The sequence below is a fragment of the Alligator sinensis genome, unplaced genomic scaffold, assembly GCF_000455745.1.
Source record: "Alligator sinensis unplaced genomic scaffold, ASM45574v1 scaffold147_1, whole genome shotgun sequence".
Classification (NCBI taxonomy): domain Eukaryota; kingdom Metazoa; phylum Chordata; order Crocodylia; family Alligatoridae; genus Alligator; species Alligator sinensis.
The window spans coordinates 2,392,897-2,405,199 of NW_005841847.1; the positions used below are offsets into that span (position 1 = coordinate 2,392,897).

General features: G+C 43.2%; 1 protein-coding gene across 9 annotated transcripts in view; it reads right to left on the bottom strand.

Annotated features, from left to right (window-relative positions):
- PRICKLE1 (prickle planar cell polarity protein 1) overlaps nucleotides 1-12,303 on the bottom strand; it is a 92,480-nt gene that overhangs the window by 18,763 nt on the left and 61,414 nt on the right. Inside the window, exon 2 of one of the 9 annotated variants that reach the window (XM_025208322.1) lies at nucleotides 9,198-9,269. The exons of 7 other annotated variants lie outside the window; for them this stretch is intronic. The gene's annotated coding sequence lies outside the window, so the exon portion shown is untranslated. Of the gene's footprint in view, nucleotides 1-9,197; nucleotides 9,270-12,303 lie in introns of those variants that run through there. One more of the 9 variants, XM_025208307.1, reaches the window with a different exon arrangement.

Consider the following 12,303-nt stretch of genomic DNA (forward strand, 5'->3'; position numbering starts at 1 on the left):
GTCCCGGCCCCTTGGCAAAGGTCATTAACATATGAATCCCCAAACAACTCGCTAAACCACCCACCTCCAGGCAGGCTCGGCCCGATGATGAGGAGGAGAGCTGTTAGGTCGGAGAGAGAGAGAGCAACAACCAGGTGAAGGTCCCTGCTCAGTCCGGGAGGGAAGGGAGTGTCACATCCTTGGGCCGTGATAAGGGTCCAGGCAGCTTCTTGAGTTACGATTGTGCAACCACTCGCACCGCACATTTAGTACCCCCCAGAAAGAGGTCTCTGCACTAAAATGGGGATGTCATATACAGGCCTAGGCAGTTTTCAGCAAGAAGTGGCAAAGCCCTGTGTCCAGTGCTCAGGGGAGAGTTGGAGCATCAGTCAGTGTTTGCATGTATTTTGGGGGCACGGCCAAGAAACCTGTCTCCGTCCAAACCCAGACACGACAGCAGTGGTGGCGTGCCTGTGAAAGAGCATTTGCAAACGCCCTGCATGAAAAAGGTTTGTTGGTAAGTAGTACTCGGCACCGCTAGGAGTAGCAAGAGCCATCTGAAGGCTGCATTTATAAAATGCTGCTGGACAAACAGCTGCCAGCCACAATGCAGGGTGGCATATATTATTTTATATAAAGGTTACCTGAGAAGAATTTCTCTTTCAGGACACAGTAAGGGAGCTCTGTGTTGCACATATGTTTCTGCACACAAGTGAACAATGGCTTTTATTGTGAGTTAAAAAAGGCAAACGAGAAAATATACACAAACATGTTGCTGTAACTAGTTGGGTAAAATGAATAGCTTGGTGGTAAAACTCTAAGCTGTGGCTTGCACTTGCTTTGTCTGGTGCCAAGGAACACAGACAAGGAAAAATAATGTTAGCGTTTACTGGAGTGCAGAGATACCAGAGGCTTAGGGCTCTAGCGTAAAGTCCATGTAGGCTTAGTACTGGTCAGACAATAGTATTTGTAATTCAGACATGCTTGGCTAGCAGCCAGGGTTGATTCCATCTTTGACAATAAACTTTCAGAAAGGGAGGGACCATGGACATAGCTGTCGCTTTTACTTCCTCTGCATTTTTAAAAAGGTGTAGTCTGTCTCCCAGCATTGAAATGAAAAAAAGCTCCAAAAGCCAGTTTGTTTGGCTTCAAAGGCTGCCAGGCAGTTTCCTCTATAGAACTGTGAATTTAACCGTGAACACCTAGGTCATATTTCCTTTTTCCTATTCCTAACTGTTCTTTGCTTCCCTTGGGAAGTCATTATCAAAAGATAATTTATTAGGACTGTATCTCTGGGTCAAAGGCGTGAATGCCTCTTGTTTTGAATGAAACTAGGTAGCATTTTTGTTGAGATGCCTGCTGTTGGGCAGGTCACAAAATTAATCAGGCATGCATTCCCTTCTCTTAGGCCTCGGCAGCGATGCATATTCTTCAGCAGTAAATTCTTATTTCACGTTTAGACACTTAAATCTCACAAAAATCATTTCTTGAACTAAAAGGGCCAACATGCTGTCTAATTACCCAAGGCTGGGAGCTTGTCCAGTTGTATATACAGATTGAAAATAGTTGTACAGGGTATATGGAAGTGTCAACTGTTGTAAAACATTCACAGTTACTTGTAGGGTACTCTTACATTTTGACAGCATTATCAACTTTACAGCCCATTGTGTGCAAGATAGTGATGAAGCAGTTTGCAGACAGTTAATGCTTCCTACACGAATTAAATTTGAATGAGACAGACTTTATCCACAGGGTGCTAAGAGGAGTCAGTCTTGTCTGAAAGGCATTGTTATTGTCAAGGGCGAACTTATTCAGAGAAGGAAAGGCATGAGCCAGAACTGGGCCCCTCAAGAGCTGCCTTTTGTTTCAGTCAGGTGGACTATTTAACTGTCCACCCCAAAAGCAAAACTGGGTTTAGCCATCTGCATCCATTTTTCTTATATTCAACCATTATCCATCTCACGGAAGGCTAAAAAAATAACACATCTACTTAAAATCATCAAGAAAATGGTGTATAGCTAACAATTCCAAAATAAATGCATTGGTGAAATTTCTTTCTACCCAGACCTGGCTAAATTGCATATCTACTTGCTGTAGCATTCTGGGTAGAAAGAAGCTGCAAGTTTTTGCATTAAGTTAGTTAAGCTAAGCTGTATTTGACTGACTGGATAATATGACAAGTCAACATTTGTAATCATGAATTCTAAAGTGAGTATATACAATCAGGGAATAAAACCTAATTGCAACAAGGCCCAAAGGGGGGGACGGGACTACTTTTCCCTTCTGAGAACAGAATGGGATAATTGATTAATATTTGTCAAGCAGGGATCAAGTGTCAGGGACAGAAGAATGGACCAGTGATCTGATCCAATGTGACACATTCACAAACAGTTCAAGAAATAGCTGATTTGTAATATTTGATCTCCATTATAAGTCAGCATTTGATTTATCAGACACAATACATTTTTAAATTTCCATTTGGAGAGGTTCTACTTGAACTCTAAGGGACAAACTAACTTGATTCATCCACAATATAAATCTTACCCTACCCTAAACGTAAAAGGAAGAACATAGTGCCTTGCAGGTACAGCAATCCATCTCTAGTCATCTGATTCGTAGACATCAGACTGCAAGTACATTAGGTATGTGGGGCTAGCATTTTAAATGCTATCTGGTAACCACTCAAATCTGGCAGAACAGGAGCTGTTCTGCTCTCTCATTCTTCTACCTCTGCTGCTCTGTCATTCATCCAAACTTGTTCTGTATGGATGGAGTTTTGCATCTCCCAGGAAGCCTTGAAAATAAAGGTTTTATGCAGGGATGTGCAAGTATGCAAAAAGCTATGAAACTGGGGAACCAGGGTTATGCTAATACCTCCACACCCTGCCCCCAACAGAAATCAACTTATCTTGAAATCAAGCCATCATCAACATAATTGCTTTATATCATCTTGACACTTTAACTATTAAAAATGGACAATAATTAAAACAAGTCAGAACCTGGCATGTAGTGTGGTGTGAGCTAGGGATTGTCTGGACCTTGTAAAATTATTGCAGCTTTTGTCATTTTCAATGTCTCTGTTCTATTTGTTGGACTGAATAGTCTCCATCTGGTGGCCAAGTGAACATCTGCCAATTCCATTCATCATTAATCAAAAACTGAAATATCAGGAACAATATATTTATTCTTTATTTCTGCTCATAAATCTATGTTGTTGAATTTAACACCAAAAAAAAAAAATGCATGTCATCTTGCCTATTCCTTTTTTCTTGGAAAACTGGAAACCTAGAGAGTTTGCCTAATGTTACTAGCTCCGGCAGGACTCTCAGACTTGTTTTTGTGTAGAATGTTTCTGTAGTGTAATACCCCAAATGAGATTCAGAACTCATTGTGCAAGTGTTACACAATCCCCAGCACCAAATTAGCAAAATCTGGTAACCTATAGTACACTAAAGTTAGCAAAAAGTGTCAGTGACCTCACCGAGTTTTGAATCTGGCCTCAATCCTGTAAATTCTAAATACAAGTTTATGCTTTAGGAGGCAAACTGGTTTACTAGACTAGACTCCCAGTTTGGAGCCTATAATTCTGTGTTCTCTTCCATCTTAAGCCAATTATGTTGGCACTTCTAGGTAAGGCCAGAAGGGACCACTGTGAGCATTGAGTCTGACCTGTTCAACAACATAGCCCACAGGGCTTCCATTTAAACTACAGCATATCCTTTTAGAAAAGCGACTTCAACTTAAAAATTGCCAGCTGTGGAAAATCCACCACAATACTTGGTAAATTGTTCCAGTGATTAATCACTCATTGTTAAAATGTATGCCTCATTCTAGACTAAAGCTATTTAGTTTAGCTTCCAGCCACTGGCTCTTGTTATGCCTTCGTCTACAAGATTGATAATGAGTTCTTCAAAGTTTTGGTCCCCAGGTAGGTTCTTACAGATTATGATCCAGTGGCCCCTTAACCTTACTTTTGATAAGCTAAATAGACTGAGTGCCTGCCAACAAAACATGCATGCTACTATGATTTTCCACAATCAAACTACTACAAGGAAAGTATTTACACTATTTATCACAGTCAAGCTTCTTAGGCTTAAGATATAAGTTACTCCAAACATAATGTTGGCTCTTTAAAGGTCCTTGAAAGGTCCTGATTAAAGCTGAGTAAAGCTAATTCTTCAAACAACTGGATGGCTCAGGGGATTTGTAGTGGGGTAAGGGACTTTTCAGAGCATAAAGTCAGACTGGGTATCAACCTGAATTTACTACTGCCCATGTGATGGTTGTGCTGCAGCCTGTCCGATGTTAGTTAAGGGTGTCAGTTCAGTTTCATGATAAACAATTATCCACATCACAGAACACTGAAGAGATAACACTAGTAATTGCTACCCTTGTTGGCAGTCACAGAAGAGAGACCAAGGGTTGAATAAGAGCAGAGAATGAATTAACCTCTCACCCTTCAATCGTATAGGGTGAACATAGTGTGATAACATATTAGGTAGTGTTCAAGTTTGCCGGGTTCTTTGGATTAAGAGAAAATAACGCTCTCCAAGACTGATCTTACTACTTCCCACTACATTAACTCCAACACTTCTGAAGTAAGTGATACAAAATCTAATTTCCCTTCTCCTCCACTTTGTTTAGGGCATAACTATACAAGCTGGAAATGTACATTAGGGTGAAAGCTATTTAAGCATCTAATAGTTTAAATATCTGATAATGCTGCCAGAGAAGTCCATAGCAAATGTTATCAAAATCAATAAAAGCAAGACAGGCTTGCATATTATGAATTGAATGGTTTTCTCTTAAATTTCTTCACACACACACACCCACCCACCTTGTAATTTCTCATTATATGAAAACATGAACGAAGCAGGAATTTAATACTGCCAGAGTTTATTCACAAATCAAGTCTGGAGCCTAAGGAAGAAAACAACATTTAGTCCGAGTATAATCTGGTCCATGGACTACACAATACATCCTAGAGCTGCCTCCACAAACATCACTTCCTGTTGGTCTTTCCCTTCCATGGGAATATGTCGCACTTCCAAGAGTCACTTCTTCTGAAAAGTTTTACTGAAGACTATTTTACGAAGACACCTATAGTTTGCCTAATCTGTTTAAGGATTTCATCAACACATTCATTAATGTGCCGTAATTACGGTGCATAGTTTAGTACTTGTAATTATGGGTACTAACTTCATGCACTGTAACCAGCACTACAGCACATTAGCATAGACAGTTTTTAATGTGATGCTAATGTGCAGATTAATTCTACTGCGCATTAGCATGGTTTTTGCCAGCCGCGCTAATGCAAAGTAGAATTAGTCTATTGCGATGTTACTGTCTCATGCAGATGCACCTACTATGCACCTTTTTGCATCCTTAAATACCTAAATACCTTTGTAAACCAGGCCTTTTTTAAACCGGCGCTTACATTGGCTGCAAGAGTAAATACAAGTACAACTGCCTCCCACTGCCTCCCAGCTGGGAGGTGGCGATGGAGAAGTGCTAGTGCAGATTGGGCACGAGCAAATTTTACCACTGTATCTTTAGACACCTGGCTGTCTGTCTATACCAAGGGTGTCCAATCTGTGGTACATATGCCATTGGCAGCCTGTGTGTGTGGTAAACGGCAGGCCAGGGTGAGAACAGGCAGGCACAACAGCAAATAGGGCATGGAGCAGAAAGCAGAGCAGATTGGCACTCAGGAACCATATCCACATGAGCAGGGGTGTGCATTCGCAGCAGCACAAGTAGCAGCAGCACAAATTTGTGCTGCCGCTTTGTGCTGCAGTGCACGTCCACCCATGTGGTTTGCAGAGGGAGCCGCTGCTCCCTGTACTGCATGGAGGCCTGGCTGGGGCACAGGGTGCCTCAGCGCAGGATTAGCTGGCAGGCAGCCCTCATGCTGAAGCACCCTGTGCCCCAGCCAACTGGAGAGTGGCACGGGGAGATGGGGGAGCAGGGAGGCCAGGGCTGCCTGGTACCCTGTCTCCACACATTTCAGAGCTCCACGCTAAGGCATCCTGTGCCTCAGCCAGCCTCCCTGGCAGCATGCTTCGAGACATGGGAGCAGGCAGTCCTGGGTTGGCTGCTCCTCTGTCTCTGCCTGCCTTAGTGTGGGGGCTCCATGTCACTCAGTGCAGAGCCACCACACTGAGGCATGCAGAGACAGGGGAGCAGCCAACCCAGGGCTGCCTGCTCCCCTGTCTCAAGGCACACTGCATCCCAGTGCAGGGGTTCCACAGTGCACAGGTGCCCCTTCCCCCACCACCGACAATGCTAGCGGTGTCTGCGGGAGCTCCCCGCTTACCACCACTAGGCTCCTGCTGCCGCTGTGCTCCCACTGCCGCCGGCGCAGCCATGCCGCCCCAGCTGCCCAGGGTGTGCACCATTCATGTTCAGGGGGTTTTATATTTTGCCCTGCCATGGCAAATTAGCATCACCGTGCATGGTTTAACATGCTGGGCATGTAGTTTGTGGCACTGCAGAAAGGTCTGTAGCACCACAGACTGCACATGCCTGCATATCTAGATCTGGCCAGAAGGTGTATCTACATGCACAGTTAGCATACAGCAATAAACTCTGGCGCAGTTTGCACCAAAGTTTATTGCTCCTAGGAGCAGTGTTTACATATGTGTCTGCACCCGCAGCATGTTCAGCCAAGGCAGAACAGCCCCAGCTGGCATGGGGCCCAGCCTTCCAGTTCAGACCTGCTCCACTCCAGCTCAACGCGTTGCGGAGGAGCTGGTTGGTGCACAAGTGTCCTATAGTGTGAGGGCTGACTATTGGCTAGCCCCGCACTGTAGCACCCTACTGCCCCAGCCAGCCCTGGTCACCATCTACACACTTATTTCAGTGCACTAACTCCACCATAGGACAATACTTGTCCTGGGCAGTACTATCCTACAGTGGAGTTAATTAACTGTGCCCTAATAGGGATGCATGGGTAGACGGTAATGCTTTACTGTGGAGCTAATTAGTCAATTCCACAGTAAAGCACATTTGTAGATGCACCCAGGGAGGATGAGGGGCTAAATTGTAGCATGCCTGCCAGGAAGGGTGGACACTACTGGTCTACACTATAACTTCCCTTTACCTCCAACAGCAAATCTGGATGAGTTCTAGACCACTTGTGTGAAAAGTGTTGAAAATTCCTACTATGGATGTATCCTAAAAAAAAGTCTTAGTTTTCACAATCTGCATATCTATCATGTCACTCATCCAGAGTGACACATATTTGCCTCTACTATGACCCACATTTGTACCAAATAACAGGTTTTTCAAACACAGCTACCATGGAGATGTAGCAACATTTACCCCGCCATTCTTCCTCCCAGGCAATAAAGGTTACTACTTTCCTTTCTGGCAAGCCACTTGCTCCGTTTTCCCTTCTTCCGCAGCTTTATGGAAGGCAAGACCTCACTGAAGTTTACCCTACTTGTTCCAAATCCTTTCCAACTGAGCTGCAGCACATCCACACTTCAGAGTTCCAGAGTTATAAGAAATACATTCAGAGAAAAAGGACAGAGATTAATTAGATCACTGAGGGAAGAGCAAGAAGGGCAAGTTGGAAAGGGCTAGCAAGCTGATGGGCAAACAATGGTGAAAAGAACACAGATAGAAAAGAGACTGGAATTCAGAAAGAAAACACAAACAACATGCGGAGACAAAAATGGTAAACCGGTTTTGGGCTAATAGCACTATATCAAGTCACTCAGATGCCAGACTCCATTACCTTTTAAAGCAGAGGTTCCCAACCCCCAGGCTGCAGCTCCATACCGGGCCATGAAGGATTGGCTACCGGTCCGTTGGAGGGTTGGTTGTTGGACCGGAAGTTTGGAAGTGACCAGCATACTGTGGACTGGCATCAACCCTTTTTGATACCGAGTATAAAAAAAGGTTGGCTGCTGGTCAGCAGTATGCCAGTCACTTCTGGTCTGCAGTCACTTCCAGTCCACAGCCTAAAAAAGTTGGGAACCACTATTATAAAGCACACACACACACACACACACACTTTATCCCAGAGTTTATTACTATGAGGATAATACTGCCATAACCCAAAAAAGATTGCTGGTTGTACCCAGAATCCTGGGACATTTAATTAGCTATCATCTATCAGATAAGCAATATCAGAAAAAGCTCACTCATGTATTGTATTCATCTCCATAAAACTATCACTTCTAGAACTATTGAGAATGGGGCAATCTGCATCCGTTCAGGAAAACAAATGCAAGAATTCTGTCCCATACAATTTCTTTAAATTTGAAATCTGTTATAGTTAGCACAGTTTCAAGTGAAGACTAGATGGTCCTCAATCTTGTATTTGAAGTACAAGTATAAATTATTCCAATCTAAAAAGCTGTTTTAGAAGCTTTATTTTCTTCCTTTCCCTTTCTGCATAGATAGTATAGTACTGATGCAGCTCTGAGACCATGATTCTGATCTGAGTAAGCAGACACACAATTTAAAGGCTACATTAAATGATACGCAGCCATTTTAAGTGATCTATCTGGGATCTGCTCCTCAGCTGACAGGCATACTACAGAACCTACTTTACTTTTAGATCCACACCCATGATAACTGAATGAACATGCTATTGTTCAAGCCTTGCTCATGGTACAACTGTAACCACAACTATTTTCCTAGTTCTAAAGCAGTTTTTCCTGTGATATAAATGTGATGCCTACCATATCCATTCACACAGTTAAAACATCTCTTCTAACTTGCAGTCTGTGGAAGATACACAAAGCACATTGTAATATGTGCCTACAATGCTTTGCTAGTGGCACTATCGAATCATTGCCTATTTTTCATTTCCATGCCAAAAGAAAAATGTTTGTGTAACATGAAAAGGATGTGGAGAGACCAATACTAAACACCCTGCTTTTGCCTCTCAGTATTTAAATCACATATTTATATAAATATAGTCTGTCGATATTCAAAATAAAAATTTGGGTGCTCATACAAGGAGGCTGCACTGATTTTAAACGAAGTCAAATTTATAAACCAATTTTAATCAAGTACATACAATTTCTTGTGTAAGTAATGCTTCAATTACAAATCATGCATTGGAAAAGGGGCATGGAACTCTACAACGTTAGTTTATTTGTCAGAAACACATACTTTAAAGTGTATATAAAGTGAACCAAGAGACACGTAGATACATGAGAGAACAGCTTAGGACAATTGTTAATTCATTTTACTATATTCACCTCACATGCCATCCTGGAAGCAGACAGTGATGTAATGCTGACATTAATAAAGCTTGTCAGAGTTCTGCTGTTCTACATGGATAAGAAGAGATACATTATACTATGTTAACTCTTTTTACTATAGCAGTAACAGATACCAATAGATTTACGACCTGTCAAGATCCAGGGGCAACTCTACCAAAATGCATCGTGCACACAAATTTCAATCTTTTGCATAGAAAGAGCAATTGTTGAGCGACTATTAGTCTCCCATGCATTATAGTTACATAAGCCTGAAGACAGTCCACTCACTTCCTAGTGAACAACAAAAGTTTCTCTCAAAGACAGGCATTATTTCCACCTCAATAGAGGTTCACTACCCTCCTGTTTGGTAGACTTGTTTACATGACTGGACAGGCCATGTTGTCTGTCAAGGCCATTTTTGTAGCTCTCTCAGCTTTCAAAGGTTTTCTTTTCCTTATATTCAGAAGTGTGCCAAATGCCATACTGGAACAGAATGAAATACCATTTCTAAAAATTTGTTGCAGATCAACTTTATTAAGGAGTCTTTGGGGGGGTTTTGCACTGAGAGATTTTTATTAAAAATCAAAATATAATTAAAAAATGTGGCTAGGTTTAGACTGTTTTGTCAAATGCAACTGAGATGTAATCCTGAAAAGTAGCAGTGGGAGAAAGCTCTCTTCCTTGGTTACAACATCTACTAAAATCCATTATTCGTGTTATACCAGCACCCTGCTGCAAAACAGTTACCTGCAGTCCCAACAACATGGGAAAATACCTTGATTTTGAGGTGGAGATTATTTAAAGTAAAAGAAAAGAGCCACCATCTTTGTAATAGGCATTAAAAGGCTTTATTTCAAAAAACAAAAAAGCCCTATTGTTTTTTAAGGTAGCATTGGAGTGTTGTAGTTTGATGACCCAGGAAATGTGGAAAAAGAAGGTTTCTTAGCAGTAGCTTTTATTGGACCAACTTCATTGGTGGGAGAAATATTACATAAAGTGCAAGGAACTTGTCTAACATTTCTCCCAACTACTCAGTGGGCGTCTACACATGCCCCCAAGGCGCAGTTGTTCCTGCACTGTCCCAATGGTGCATGCTTATTTTTAGCAGCTACATCACTGTAGCAATGCGCTATAATGAGGTAGCATGTCGCTATGGCAACATAACATCAGCATCACAGTTTGTGCCTGCCGACACTATGTCTCTGTAGTGATGAGCTATGTCACCATAGTAGATGTGGAGATGTGCCCAGTTGCTCCAAAAAAACTTAACATTCAAAACTTTGCTTCTTGCACTTTTTTGAAAATGCTCTTTGGTCATCAACAGGTACTTTTATGCCTGTTTAGCTAACTTTGTATTGCTGGATATGATTTGGTTTAAAAATAATGTTTTAGTATTTTAATTTTTGCTCCTGAGAGGGATGCAATTCAGCTCGCTGCTCCTGTGGTTAGACTGGCTTTCTATTTTACAGAATGCTGAGAAGGAATAAAATCCAAGTCATAATTCTTAATCCGAGATTGCTAGTGCCCAAGCAAAACAGACAACAAAAAAAGGTTCTACTCATAAAGACATTCTCTCTCTTTTTTTGGCTCATCTAGAAGCACACTTTTATTATGTGCATCACCCATGTAGTATTGGGGCCAAATTGACAGATACTGATTTGTGATATTATCTAGGACAGGGATCAGCAACCTACAGCCAGCAAGCCAGATCTGGCCCACAAAGCACAAGAGGATCCTTACATTTCCAAGGCAGTGCTGGCACTGATGGTAGAGCCATACAGATTTGAACAACCGAGCTTGGCCCAGCTGACTTGGAATTCAGAACTAACTTGGCCTTAAGCCAAAAGAAGTGGTAGGTTCCCATGATCATTTCTGGCACCAGGGGAAGGTGTCAGGGCCTGCTCTGGCTTCTGAGCTTTGGCCTGTAGGGCTGTTTGAAATTTCACCGAGTGTTTCATTTTGAAGCTTTTTTGAAACGTTTCGAGCTCAAAACACTGAAATCAAAATGAAACAAAAAGCTTTGAAATGAAATGAGGGCACTTGAAACGTTTCCAGTTTCCAGCAGCCGGGTGGCAGGAGGCAGGGGAAAGCCAGGGCTGCGCTCCAAGTGGCTCCACAGCCCCATGGAGCTCAGCCCGGTGGGAAGCGGAGCCCTGGCTCTCCCCACCTCCTGCTGCTGGGCTGTGCTCCATGGGGCTGGCAGAGCTGATAGGAGCACAGTCCTGGCTCTGCCCTCCTGCTGCCAGGCTGCACTCCAAGCAGCTCCACAGCACCATGGAGCTCAGCCCAGCGGCAGGAGGCGAGCAGAGCCAGGGCTACACTCTGTCTCCTACTGCCAGGCTGCGCCCAGTGCCAGTCCCAGGTGGCAACAGCAGCCTCCTGTCATCCAGCAAAGATCCAGGGGCCTGCACCCCCAGGAGGAGTCCAGCACAACCCCACAGGCCTCCCGGGGGTGCGGGCCCTGGGATCTGTGCGCCAGATGACAGGAGGCTGCTGCTGCCGCCAAGTGTCTTGAATTTTGCTTTCAAAACTTTGAGGTGCAGTTTCCGAGAAACCTCTGCACCCACCTCTTTGAAATTAGGCAGGCTTCATGCCTTCAGAAGCAGCTACCATCCCTGTAATTTGCATCCAAATCAGGCAACAAACGACAAGGTTTTAAGCATTTTCATGATTCCCCATTATAGCCTATGGGCAAAACAATTTTGACAAAAAACGGGACAGTGCTTCGAAATGAAATGAAATGATGAAATGAAACACCGTCCGTTTGAAATGGTGAAACGGACATCAAAACGAGACAATGGTGTTTTGTACAGCCCTACTGGCCTGGTATTGCAGTACCTCCAGGCCCATGCCTTTTTAAGAGCCACACAAAAAAGGTTCTCGTCAACATGTTTGCCCAATATGGGCCACGTATACTCAGTACTGGCTACATTTAAATCAGCTTCATAGCTGGTTTCCATTACTGAGCACATGCTGATTTGGCAGCAGTGTGATCACCGATGATACACACTGTATTTACTGAGGTTTCCTTGTATGCAAAAATAAGAAAAAGGGCTTCCCCCCCATGCATATGGGGGGGGGGGGGGGGGGGGGGCAAAAGGAG